At 41.6% G+C, this 14186-nt stretch overlaps 1 long non-coding RNA gene across 3 annotated transcripts in view; it reads left to right on the forward strand.

The window, feature by feature from the left end:
• The first annotated feature begins 202 nt into the window (after positions 1-202).
• Positions 203-14186, forward strand: part of LOC307174968 — a 127838-nt gene continuing 113854 nt past the window's right edge. For all 3 annotated transcript variants that reach the window (XR_013824218.1, XR_013824219.1, XR_013824220.1), the window contains exon 1: positions 203-510. This is a non-coding gene — a long non-coding RNA (uncharacterized lncRNA). The remainder of the gene's footprint in view (positions 511-14186) is intronic.

Below are 14186 nucleotides of genomic sequence, written 5' to 3' on the forward strand. Positions count from 1 at the left end.
AGACACCGCCCCCCCCATAGGATAAATTGTAAAATACTTCCTCTGCCTTGCCCCTCCTCCCTACATTAACTGGGTCCTTTTCTCCTAGCCCCGCCCACTTCCCCAGCTCCACCCCTCTGTGAGCTTCGTCACTAGCTCCACCCCTTCCGTCGACCACGCCCCTTGATTTAGTCCCACCCATTTCCATGGACGGCTCTCTGGATTTTTCTAGCTCCACCCCTCAGCACTGGCTCCACCCTCCCCAGCGAGGCCCGCCTCATCCTTAAGTCATTTAAACAGCTGCTGCCTGGTTCCAGCCCTACATTCCCCAACCGCTATGGCGTATCAGGCCCAAGGTGCGGGGAGCGGACAAGTGCAGCCGAGTTCTCCTGTTTGTCTGCGTCTTGCTTATGTCCTGTCCTCCTTTGGGATTGAAGAAGACTAGAACTTTCTCTGCAGCCTGCATCAAGGACCAGAAGGGCACTTCGCTCTGTGCTTGCACCCAGTTCTGGTGTGACAAGAACTCTCCTGGTAAGAAGGGTGACGCACCCTTGAACACAAATTTATATACATGTCTGTCTGTCTGCATATAGTTCCTTCTTTTCCTTTTCGCAGAGCTGGCGTAAATAAGCGTATTGGCTGTTCAGGTGATTTCTGCCTGGCAGATTCGAGAGGTCAGAGGCTTCTAATAAGATTCCTGTATTTCAAAGGAATCTCGTTGGAAGGTCCGCCATTAACAGTAAATTGCATAGCTGTCACGGGGGCTTGTCTGTCAAGAGTTCCTGCGAGATTTACACCTAAATTTATAGGTGCTGCAGGGGTCCCAAGGCCTGGCCGGCGTCTGAGGTCCGCGCTCGTGTCCCGCCTGTCGTCCTACTGATCTGTGAGATGGCTCCCCTTTAGGACCGCCCGAGATTTAGCCAGACCCACAGCCTAGGGATAACCTGGAGATGGTGGTTTTGCTGCTCGGTGGGCAAGGGTGTGTAGGGTGGGAGGCCTGACTGTGGCCTAGATTAGTGGGAATTTGCCCGTTGTCAGTGGGATGAGGCCTTGACATCCTCCTGTGTGGTGTCCAGTGCCCTGTAATGCGCACACGTATGTTTGCCAAGTACCCTGCTGATCCAGTTCGTCCCGTTTGTGTGGCGAGTTATCAGGACGAATGACAGAATGATGGGACACGAGGCTACCTCCTCTCCTGGGAACTTTTATTTGTGGTAGGAGCTTCTTAAAGTACAAGTCATTAAACAGATTTAAATTTACCACAGGTCAAGCCACGCATTCCCTGGAACACTACATATAATGAAAGCCTGATATAGGATGGCTAGGTTATAACACGGCATTCGCCTGTCTCCTGGTTTTATTGTTGGGTCAGCACGAAGGTGGGGTGAGCCATTGCTACTTAGTGGGAATTAAGAAAGACTTTTGGCATTTCTTATATTTTATGAAACTGCTTTTGTCCTTGTCTGGGTGTATGGCAGTGACTTTGTTGAGTTTTTCCCCCTTGTTCCTTTCCTACTGTTTCTTTACTTTAGTTTTCCTGGAGACTGAGTTTGCACTCTCATGTTTTCCATGCTTATTATGTACCCCACACTGCCCTGAGCACTTGACATGAATTATGTGATTTAGTTTTCATAAAAACACCAAGGGGGAATTATTTTTGTCCCCATCTGGTAGCTGATGAACCTGAAGCCCAGACACGTTAAGACACTTTCCCAGAGTTACACAGCCAGTAAACGGCAGAGCCAGGACCCCAACAGACAGAAGCATCCTTCACGCTTAGCTCCTGTGGTCTTAAATGTTGTCAGAATGACTGTTTATATCACAACTATGTGTTGAGGTTTTAATAAGACACAGGCAAATCACAGAAGCCTTCCTTTGGAAGTTCTGTTTAAGTTTGGATATATAAGTCCTTATGTTTTCTTATTATGCAGCGAGCACTTTATCATCAAGACCCTCTCTTGAGTCCATAAACATTTATTGAGCATCTACTATGGAGCCTTCATTAGCTGCCAAAATGCAGATGATCTAACCCCAGTGGAAAAAGGATGGAGAGACCACCAGTGGAAGATAAGAATGTTTACATCCGTGGAGGGATTTCTTGGAGGTTTTCAGGGGAGGGCAATAATCTAATTCCTCCGGTGGGGCTTGGGAAAGCCAAATCCGGCTGACACTTTATGAATAAGGAAAAAGTCTTTCTCTCACCAGCTGGTTTTTAGTTAGCCGATGCCAACAATACAGGTGGCACTAAGAGCCAAAGGCAGGGGCAAGGTCGTGTAGGGAGAGAGAAAAAGGTGAGAGCGGAATGGGTCTTGAGAAACTCGGATATTTAAGGGAGAAAGAGGAGAGACCGAGTTGGGTGAGAGGAAGCCAGAGAGGTAGGAAGAAAATCGGAAAGGATGGAGTCACAGAAACCGAGGGAAGGAAGTGCCGTAAGGGGAGGAGAGCTTAGTAGTGCTGGATGCAGCAGGGGACCGCGGAGGAGGAGGCTTTGCAGAGCCCATGTGATGTAGAAGCGGGAGGTCATCAGACTTTGCTCGGAGAGGTGGTGGAGGAACATGGGAGAATCAGTCTTGGGGGCGTAGGAGGTTGGGAAGTGTAGACAGCACAGGAGGGTGACTTGGAGAGGAGTTTGCTTTAGGGTGAAGGGCGTGAGAGGGAGGCATCTGGGAGGGGTGTGGGGCCCAGGGGAGTTTTTTTGTTGGGGGTTTTTTCAGACTCACTGAAGGAAGAATCTAGTAGAGATGTTAAAGACACAGGAGGGAGAAGGAATGAAGGTCAGTACAGGGGCTTTTAAAGGCAGGAAGGATCGAGCATCCTGATGGAGGATTCAAGTTAGAAAATTTCATTTCAATATTTTGAAAACTTGTCCCTTACCCAGCCTTTGGCCCATCACTAAAATATTTAGCAATTATGAAAGAGGCTTTCTCTTTCTGCATAAATCACTGATCACAAAGCATTACGTGCCTGTGTAAGCAAATATTCTGCCCTGGTAAGGCGTTGTAGGTGTGTCTCATCAAACTCTCCTGAAAGCTACATCTGCTTCAATGACTGTTTCTCAGCATCTTCACTTGCGTCCCTGGTGAGCATCTGTAAAGACTCCAAAGCGTGGTCTCCAGCAGCAGCCCGCCTCCCTCTCTGGGCACTTGCTACATTGCGTGGCGGTTCTGTTTTCACGTTGGCCAGCTTTTCCGGGAAAGTGTCAGATCATAAATCTTTTTGTCTCTGCAGACGCTACAGTCTCAGTTACAATTACTCAATCCCACCCGCGCAGCTCAGGAACAACCATAGACCATAAGTAAACGCCCGTGTGCATGGCTGTGTCCCAGTAAAGCTTCATTATGGACACAGAAATTGGAATTTCGTGTAATTTTCACATCACAACATATTATTTTTGTTTGGAATTTTTCAACCATTAAAAAATTTAAAACCTACATAGAAAACAGGCGGTAGGCTGGCTTTGGCCTGCGGGCATAGTTTGCCAGGCTGCTCTAGGCGGTTTCTCCTGGGAGAGGGTCTGTGACCTGTTGTCACTGTGTCCCTCCTTCTAGCCCAGTGATGAGTAAAAGAATGAGTGATAGACCTGTTTAAGCTTTTATATTTTCATTTATAGGATGTCCCCAGTGGTAAAAGTCCTTTAGGATGTAACTGAAATTCTCTTCTGGTCTTCTTAGGGGACACGAGGTGTGCCCACAACTGATGACGTAACTGTCCTCTGAGAACCAGAGCATCCTTTCCGATATTAATTGGGATCCAAGTAATTAAGTTCAAATATTGTCCTCAGTAGGAGGCGATACTCCTTTCCTTCTCAAATGCCCCCATAAATATCAGTACAGAGTAAAATTGAATCTTTCAGCCTGGTTCTTACTAAGGATTAAAAAAAAACACCCCAGCCGCATAGCACAGGGAGATCACCTCGGTGCTCTGTGACCACCTAGAAGGGTGGGATAGGGAGGGTGGGAGGGAGACGCAAGAGGGAGGGGATATATGCATACGTATAGCTGATTCACTTTGTTATACAGCAGAAACTAACACACCATTGTAAAGCAATTATACTCCAATAAAGATGTTAAACAAACAAAACAAAACACCCCACCCTGCTTGAATATGCAGAACTTGCTGCCTTTTGTAAGCAGGTTGGGATCCTCTCCTGAACGGGGCAGTGTGGCCTCTGTGTAGCTTCTGTGCGGGGTGTGAGCTCAGGGGCCCAGAGTGACCCTGCTCTGCGCTGTCAGCTTGTCATGCCGGGGAAGGTGGCCCCGCGTGGCCCTGTATTTCCCATCAGGGAAGAACCCGCCTTGAAGATCTTCATTCCTCTCACCTGGGAAGGGAGAGAAGCATGACATTTCCCTGCCTCTTTCTCAACTAGGGTTAAATTAGAAAATTCCGGACAAACAATGAATTATTATTACTTTCTTAGTAGACTAAAAACTTATAAGTATACTAAATACTGTTTTTATATGAACAGATGTTTCATTGCTTATCCGAAGTCTAACTGGGCACCCAGGGCTTTTATCAGCTGAATCTGGCCGTGCTCTGCGGGGGGTCAGTCACTCAGGGGTAGGAACAGGCCTGCAAAAAACCACACCACCTCTGCCGGTTCTGTGTAATTCATAAAACTTTTATTAGTTCCTACTCTTCGCTGTTTCTCAGTTTTTCTACCTCCCTGGCTCCTACAGGCAGATTCTGTGGAGATGCTAGAAGGGGAAAAGCCAACAGGCCCCATGCCTCGGCTGCCTGTGAGATGCAGTGTTGGCCTCTGTGGGGCCCCAGGGCGGGTACTTTATCCTCACTTGGGATTTGGGGAATGAGAAACCGAGCCTCTGGAGGGTTCGCCGCTCTCCAAGGCCTCCTGGGTAGAAAGCGGAGGAGCTGCGGTGTAGAAGCAGGAGGCCGTTCTGTGCGGCCCCTGAGCTGGAGGGGTCCTGTGGGGAAGGACTCGGATGCCACAAGCCCCGGAGGGCTGCTGGGGTGGGGGTGGGGAGATCTGGAAGGGCAGAGGGCCAGCAGTCTCCCAGGGAGTGAAAAGAGCCTGGCCAGGAAGGGCTCAGAGAAAGCAGCACACTGCACCCCGAAACCAGAGCTCTTGAGGTGCACTCCTTCCCGCGCTGATACCCGGAACCGCGCTTCACTCTGCCTGAAAGCCACTGTGGCCAGTGACAGCTAAAGACACGAGCTAAATTCTTCTGTATTTCAGAAAGCTTGGGAGGTCACACCTGGGGGCCCACGCAGCAGAGGCATCAGGGAGACAGGATGGGTTTGGTAAATATATCTCCCTCCTGGCTCACGGGATTCCCCCCTGGACGGTTTTGGACACAGCTCATTATTGATATAGTGGAAGCATCTTCAGCCATATCAGGTGGGGTGATGCGTCTGCTCCCACAGCCTCCATGATTGATACCCGGTCCTGCTGCCAACGCAAACGTGTGCTGTGCCCATTCATCTTGGCCGAGATATGGATGTATATCGACGTACCCATTAAAGGCCCCAGGCTTCGGAGACATAGATCCGATTAGATAAGGCCCTCAATTTCCTCTTTTAAAGTATGCAGAGAAAAAGGAGTTCAAAATACCAAGTGCTGATGAGAAGTAAAGGTCTAGGAGGAATTGACAAACATCTTGGAATTCAGAATTAATGCTTTAAACTTTAGGCTTCCTTGGCAATCAATACATTCACAAAACTCCCATTAATGTTCACAGGGGTTAAAATGTGCATGTCACCCAAAGACCATCTATTTTCGAGGCGTCAGTGCCGGGTGTGACGCGGGCTGTCTTCTCTGGAAGACGGGCAAGATGCAGAGAAGAGCCGCCTGCGTGGAATTTTGTACCATTAAGGTGGAAGCGATCTAATTGCAGATTTCTTCACACTGACTACATTTTGATCCCAGGCAGACCTCCCCTAAGTCTGTCTAATTCTCCAGCTGGCAGCAATCCAGAGCAGACCTCAGTTCTGGAACTTTCTACACTCTTCCTGACCCCTGACAAGTCCAGGTGGCTGCCCCCCCCCACCTCTGTCTGAGTCCATCATCCTTAATATGAAGTCCTTCGAAAGGAGGGGGCCAGGGACCAAGAGTCACCCTCTGCCAGCCCTGGACCACTGACACACAGCCTGTAATTTATCATAAAAGGTTACCAGATTTCGCTGTCCCACTGTAGTATTAATCAGATCATTCTGGCAGGTTGGATTTCACTACCTATAAATACTCACTACATTTGGACTGCCTTATAAACAGTAGCATTTCCTTCCGTGTTTTAGAGAAAAATTTGTATGATCTTGCCTACTTGCCAGTCCTGGTTACGGCGTAAAGTTAGTTGACGTCTTATCAGAACTATGGGTCATATTCTCAGTGGTAGGATGTGTCTTAGTGGTTACTAGACACCTGTGCAAATTCATAGACCTGGGAGCCTGCAGATGCTCCCAGCTGCACACAAATATTCCCTACAGAGGGGCTACAGTTCTCTTTATGAGAATAACTTTTTAAAAAATTAGGAAACATTTTGAGCATTCTGAGAATATAGAGAATAATAGACATATACCTGTACACCCACCATCTTTATAATATCATAGATGAAATGGAGGAACCCTGTGTGCCCCTCTGTGATCCCAACCCCTCCCTCCATCCCAGAGGTAGCCCCCAATAGGAATTTATTCTTTATCATTTTTATGAATATTTCTATACTTTTCCAACATATTTATGTATCAGTAAATGTTGTCTATGGTAGTTTGAAGATATAAATATATAAATGGTATCATATTGCATTTAACCCTAGTTTTTTTACTCAACATTATATTTTTGAGATTATATATATAATTCTAGGTCATTTATTTTATCCACCCTATGTTCTCTCATTGTAGGAATTAACACAATTTATTCATTCTCCTATTAATGGACATTTAGCTTATTTCCCATTTTTCCTTATAACCGGTAATGTGGTTGTAGACATGCTTGCACTTGTCTCATTCACACTCTTGTACCTGTGAGTAAGAGATTGTACCAAGAAACCACATTGCTAAGTCATAGGGCACCACTGTTTCCAACTTTGTTAGATATTCCTAAATCACTTTCCCAAATGATGTACCATTGTGCATTACTACTAGCAAGTACGAAAATCCCTCTTCTTTTTTTTTTTTCCTTCCTACTTGACCTACAGTTGTAATGGCCAAATTTGAAAATGTTTGCCAGTCTGATGGATATAGACGTGTAGCTCACCCCTTTGGTTTGTACTTCCCTGATTACTCAGGAGGCAGTGTCTCATCTGCATTTACGGGACGTTTAGTTTCCTTCTGCAAACTGCCTGTTCCTATTACTTGGCCATTTTTATGTTGGAATGTCTGTTTTTTCTCTTATTGATTAGAAATACTTCAAAACTACTTCAAAATATGCATATTTGCATGTAATAATTTATTTATGATGCACATTGTAGATATTTTCTTCCGGTCTATGGCTTGTTTTCCTGCTGTTTTTTGTTTTACAGTGTATTTTGATGAGCAGATATTTTATTATCAATATTGTCAAAATTATTCTTTTAATTTATACCTTATGCTTTTTATATTTGTTTAAGAAACCTTTCTTTGTCATAAGAGCCTAAAGATAGTCTACTGAATGTTAGTATAAAAATGTAAAGTATGATTTTCACAGTTTGGGCTTGAATCCATCTGTGATGCAGTTGAATGTGGAGAGTAAGGTAGGGTCTCATTCTACATTTTTCTCATGGATAACCAGTTGTCACAGCCTCATTGATTGAATAGTCCATCATTTCACTATTAAAACATTTTTATTGTAAAATTTACCATACAAGTGGAACACACACACACACACACACACACATTTAAGGATTATAGTAAGATAATAAAGCAAAATAATAAACCATCAGCTGTGTTATGACACAGAACATTAACAATATCTTAGAACATTTCTACAGGACATTCCCTGATCTTATCCCCTTCCCTCCTCCCTCCCAATTTTTATGATAATTGGTCCCTTGGTTTTCTTTACTGTTTTCCACATGTATATATATCCTTACACAATATATTCTTTAGCTTTGCCTTTCTTTAAATTTCATAAGAATGGAAATATTCTATGTGTATTACTTTTTTACTTTCATTATGTTCCATTGGTCCTTTATTTTCCCTAGAGAAAGAATTTGTTGTCTTATCTGATATAATTTTATAATAGCTTTGACATCTGGGAGGGCCCATCTCCTCCCACTGTTAATTTTCTTCAACATTCTCTTCACTACTCTTGACCCTTTGCTCTTTCATTTGAATTTTAAGGTAAGCTTGTAAAGTTCTATAAAAAATCCTGTTGGTATTGTGATTACATTGACCTCATTGATTACTTTGGACAGATTTGACATATTTATGACATAAAATGTTCCAATTCATGTCCATAATATGTCTTCTCATTTATTCTGGTCTTGTTTTACATCTTTTTATAATATGTAGTTCTGTTCTCATATATCTTTTTAAGGTTTATTTCTAAACACCTTTCATATTGTTACTGTGAATGGGAACTTTAACATTTATATTGTGTAGTAGGATGTTTGGTGATGGACATGATGTTGGTTTTTATTTGTTCGTTTTTGTATGATTATGTGTTGCTGCTGTAAAAAAAAGTATCACAAATGTAGAATATTACAGCAGCATACATTTATAATTGTACATCTTTGTAGGTCAGAAGTCTGGCAGATCTCACTGGGATAAAATGAAGATGTCAGTAGGATTGTATTCCTTTCTGGAGGCTTGAGGGAGAATCTGTTTCCTTGCCTTTTTCCACTCTCTGGAGGATATAATATCCTCATATTACTGGGTTCATGGTCTTCTTCTTCCATCTTCAGATGGAAGCAATATTACATCTCTCTGACCTTCCTTCCACTGTCACATCTCCACTTTTACAATGGAATTAGATTGGGCCCACCTTGGATAATCCAGGATAATCTCTCATCTCCAGATCCTTAATCCTAATCATGTCTGCAATGTCCATTTTCCCATGTAAGGTAGCATATTCACAGGTTTTGGGAATTAGAACATGGACATCTTTGGAGACCATTATTGTGCCTACTATAATTTGATATCTGATAACCATGCTGAACTATCACTATTTCTAATATTTATATATAGATTGTCTTGAATTTATAAATAGACTATTATATCATCTCTTCTTTTGCTATTTCTAAAACAATGATTTATTTTTCTTTTCTTGTTGCATTGGATAGAATCTCTAGAACAATGTTACATGTAAGTAGTGATAGCAGACATCCTTGTCTTGTCCTCAGTTTTAAGGAGAACTTCTAAAGTCTCATGTGATGTTTGTGTGATGTATGTGGTAAATATTGAGTAAGTGTCCTTTGTCAGGTTAAGGGAGTTCCTTATTATTTGTAGTTCATAGTTTACAAATATTGTAATTGTGGATTTGTTAATTTATCCTTATGATATTGCCAGTTTGGGCTTGTTATGTTTTGGAGCTATGTTGTGGAAGGGTACATTTTATAATTGTTGATAACTTCTTGATGAATTTTTTCCCCTATGATACAGTGTCACTTTTTATGGCAATTAATACTTTTATGGCTTAAATTGCATTTCATTTTATATTAATATACCAACTCCCCTTTACTTTTGGATAATATGTGTGTATTAGATCTTTTTCTTTATTTTCAGTTTATCTGCGTGGATTTGTCTTATGTGTGTTCCTTATAAGTGGTGTATACCTAGATTTCTTAAAAATCCAATCAGATAACATCTTTTAATAGGTAAATTTAATCCATTAATATTTGTTGTGATTAATTAACAGAAATGTTTGGTCTTATGTTTACCATCTTATTTTATTTTTTATTAGTATAAATTTCTTTCTTTACCCTTCCTTCCTTCCTCTCTCCCTCCCTCCCACCCTCCCTCCTCCTTCCCTCCCTCTCTCCCTCCCTCCTTCCCTCTTTCCCTGCTTCCTTCCTTTCTTTTCTTTTCTTTTTGTTCCTTTCCCTTCCCTTTCTCTCTTTCTTTCTTTGTCATTACTTTGAAAATTGATTAAAAGTTTTATGAGAAATTTTTACCCTTCTGCCAAGCTATAGATTGTATTTCCATTCTTTTGGGGATTATCCTTAAAATTTTAAGATATTTAACTAAAATTTTTGTAACAAAAGCTACAATTGTTCAGTATTTCTATTTTCTTTCTTCTGACCACAATAAGACCTTAGCATATGTGTACTGTTGTTTGACTCTTACCACTATTGTTTAATGCAAGAAGTTATGCTAAAAATTAACAGTTAAATTTACCCGTACTTTCTCAGTTGCATTGCTCATTTTTGCTTCTCATTTCCCATAAGTTTCTTTTGCATTTACTTTTTCTCCTCCTGAATGCATGCTGTCATCGTTTTTTTAACTGAGATCTGTAGGGTGTAAATTCATGAATTCTTTGTATAGGTAAAAATGTCTTTATTTTGCTTTTACTTTTTTTATGGTTGCAATTTTTTATTGTGATAAAGTATTCATAACAAAATGTATCATTTTAAGCATTTTTAAGTGTACAGTTCCATGGCATATTTATATTCACTTTGTTGTCCAACCATTACCATCATCCATCTCCAGAATTTTTCATCTTCCCAAACTCTTTACCCATTAATAATAATAATAATAATTTCCTTTCTCTCCTTCCCTCTTTGCCCTGGCAATCACCATTCTACTTTCCGTCTCCATGAATTTGGCTATTCTAGGGACCTCATATAAGTGGAAGCACAGAATATTTGTCCTTCTGTGTCTGGCTTATTTCACTTAGCGTAATGTCTTCAAGGTTCATCCATGTAGCATGTATCAGAATTTCACTACTTTTTTTTTCTTCCTAAATTTTTAATTTATTTTTTATACAGCAGGTTCTTATTGGTTATCTATTTTATACATATTAGTGTATATATGTCAATCCAAATCTCCCAATTCATCCCACCACCCCGCCCCCCACTTCCCCCCTTGGTGTCCATACATTTATTCTCTACATCTGTGTCTCTATTTCTGCCTTGCAAATTGGTTCATTGTACCATTTTTCTAGATTCCACATATATGTGTTAATATACAATATTTGTTTTTCTCTTTCTGACTTACTTCACTCTGTATGACAGGCTCTAGGCAACCTAAATGCCCATCAACAAATGAATGGATAAAGAAGATGTGGTACATATATACAATGGAATATTACTCAGCCATAAAAAGGAACGAAATTGGGTCATTTGTAGAGATGTAGATGGACCTAGAGACTGTCATATAGAGTGAAGTAAGTCAGAAAGAGAAAAAAAAACATCATCTATTAACGCATATATGTGGAATCTAGAAAAACGGTACAGATGAACCGGTTTGCAAGGCAGAATTTCAGTACCTCTTAAGGCTGAATATTCCATTGCATGTATATATCAATACCAAATTTTGTTTATCCATTCATACATCAATTGACATTTGTTTTGCTTCTGCCTTTTGGCTATTGCTAATAATGCTGCTATAAACATGGGTGTGCAAATATCTAAGTCCTTGCTTTCAGTTCTTTTGGGTGTATACCCTGGAGTGCAACTGCTGGGTCATATGGTAACTCCCTGTTTAATTTTTTGAGGAGCTGCCATATGGTTTTCCCCAGTGGCTGCATTAGTTTAGATTTACACCATCAATGCGTAAATGTTCTAGTCTCTCCACATCCTTGTCAACACTTGTTATTTCTGTTATTTTTTTCCTAATTAACAGCCATCCTGATGAGGGTAAAGTAGTATCTCATTGTGGTTTTGATTTACATTTCCTTAGTGATTAATGATGCTCACTATCTTTTCATGTGCTATTGGCCATTTGTATATCTTCTTTGGAGAAATTGCAAGTATTTTGCCCATTTTTTAATGACTAGTTTGTTTCTGTTGTTCGTTGCTCTCACTCTTGATTGATAGTTTGATTGGTTTGAAATTCTTGGTTAAGGTTATACTTTTCCCCCCATCACTTTAAAGATACTACTTTGTTGCCTTCTGGAAACTCTTGTTGCTGAAATCTATTGATATCTATTGAATAGAGAAATCTATTGCTGTTGTACTTACTCTTTTATAGGCAATCTCTTTTTTTCTTGAAGCTTTTCAGGTTGCCTCCTAATTTTTAATGTTCTGTATTTCATTACACCATCTAGGCATAGATTATTTTTATTTACTCTGATGGGACACTCTTGCAATCTGAGGACTTATGTCTTTCTCCAATTCTGTAAAATTCTTATCTATTATTTATTTTAAATTTTCAAGTATCAGTTATTTCCTATTCTTAGTTTTAAGAACTCCAATTTGCTGTATATTGGAGCATCTCAATTTTTTCTCCCTGCTTCTTAACAGGTTTTCATACATTAAAACAAACTGTTACCAGTCTCTGCATTTGATGTGATCCTCAGCTCTGTCTTCCATTTTACTCTTTACTCTGGACTGTGTTCCTCTTTATCCCATCTCGTAAATTAAAACTTTTTAGTGACTATATATTTCATTTATAAGGTGTTATAATCGGTTTTCTCTCATATACATCTATTCTTATTTCATTTATTTCTCTTTTGTTCATAATTTATAATTGTTTATGGATATGTTAGATGTTTTATTTATCCCTTTAGCATTTAAAAAATAGTTATTTTAAAGTTTTTGCTAGGCTCTCCCACAAACTTAATTGTATCTGGAATGAATTCACACTGTTGTCTTTATTGTGTGTCTTTCTTTGTATGAGCTTCATTGTATGTGTTTTGGAATTTTGGTGTTTGGGCATTTTCTGAATGGGAGGATTTATGTTTTTGTGGCTAGCATTTGTATGTTCCCTCTCTGTCTTCTTTCCTCTCTCCCTAGATATGTTGCCTGCACACATATCTCTAGCAGAAGTGGAACTTTTGCTCTGCTCTGATGTTGGACTTATTGCTGATACAGTCATAAAGCCAGTGAGGGGCAAGATTTGACTTTGACCTCCTTTCAGCTTCCTTCTGTGAGTGAAGGGAGAGGTGGGGGGGGGGTGTCCCACCACATCCGCTGTCTTCAACAGCAGTGATCTTGGCTCAGTTTTTCTTTTTTTTTTTTCCTATTTTTTTTTGGTTGCGTTGGGTCTTCATCGCTGCATGCGGGCTTTCTCTAGTTGCAGAGAGTGGGGGCTACTCTTCATTGTGGTGTGCTGGCTTCTCATCGCGGTGGCCTCTCTTGTTGCAGAGCATGGGCTCTAGGCATGCGGGCTTCAGTAGTTGTGGCACATGGGCTCAGCAGCTGTGGCTCGCGGGCTCTAGAGTGCAGGCTCAGTAGTTGTGGCACATGGGCTTAGTTGCTCTGCGGCACGTGGGATCTTCCCGAACCAGGGCTCGAACCCGTGTCCCCTGCATTGGCAGGCGGATTCTTAACCACTGTGCACCAGGGAAGCCCCAATTTATCTGTTTCTGATGAAGCTCTGTAGTCCCGTTCGTACCATTGGAGTCTAACTCCTGGATGCCACCCCCTGCTTCTAGACGCAGAGTCCCCCCCAACCCCCCAGCCTGCCGCTGGCCCCCTGCCCCACCATCTTGTATTTCTGCTCCGTCCGCATTCATCCAGTGTTCATCTTGTATTCATGGTGACTGTGTTGTTTTGGTTTTGTCTGGAGCATTAAAGTACCATTTGATTTAGTCCCGTGCAGCGGGCAGCACACAGCCCATCAGTGGCTCTTCATTTGCTCAACATTTGTCCCGTTGACTTTGTCTTTCAAGTTGAGTTTGATATTCGAGTTATCTTTTCTGTAGCAAAAACGGAGTCTAATTTTGATACTTCCATTGCTGTGATCCTCATGACCATTTATACCCTTTGGTATTTACTTCCTTGTACAGCTTTTAGAAAAAACATGTGAATGTGAACGTATTTGCACGAAACCATCCCTGGAACCTCCCTACAACACTGGCCTTGTGGGTTTCACGATGTAGGTCTTCTTCTCTCATGTTTCATTCACTGAACAAATACATTTTGAGTTCATTCTACGCTCACAAATGCAAGCGGCCTGCAGTCCTGCTGTTCAAGGTGTGGTCTGGGGACCAGCAGCCTCCGCGTTAGAAATGCAAAAGCTCAGGCCCCTCCCCAGACCTCCTGAACTAGAGCCTGGCTTTTTAGCAAGACTTCCAGGTGATCTGCACGAACGTGAAAGTCTGAGAAGCACTGCCTTGTAGTGAAGGTAACCGTGTGCCCTGGCTTACTTGTTGTGGGGCTGCTGTTCACATGTTG

Source organism: Stenella coeruleoalba (genome assembly GCF_951394435.1).
Source record: "Stenella coeruleoalba genome assembly, chromosome: 16".
NCBI lineage: Eukaryota > Metazoa > Chordata > Mammalia > Artiodactyla > Delphinidae > Stenella > Stenella coeruleoalba.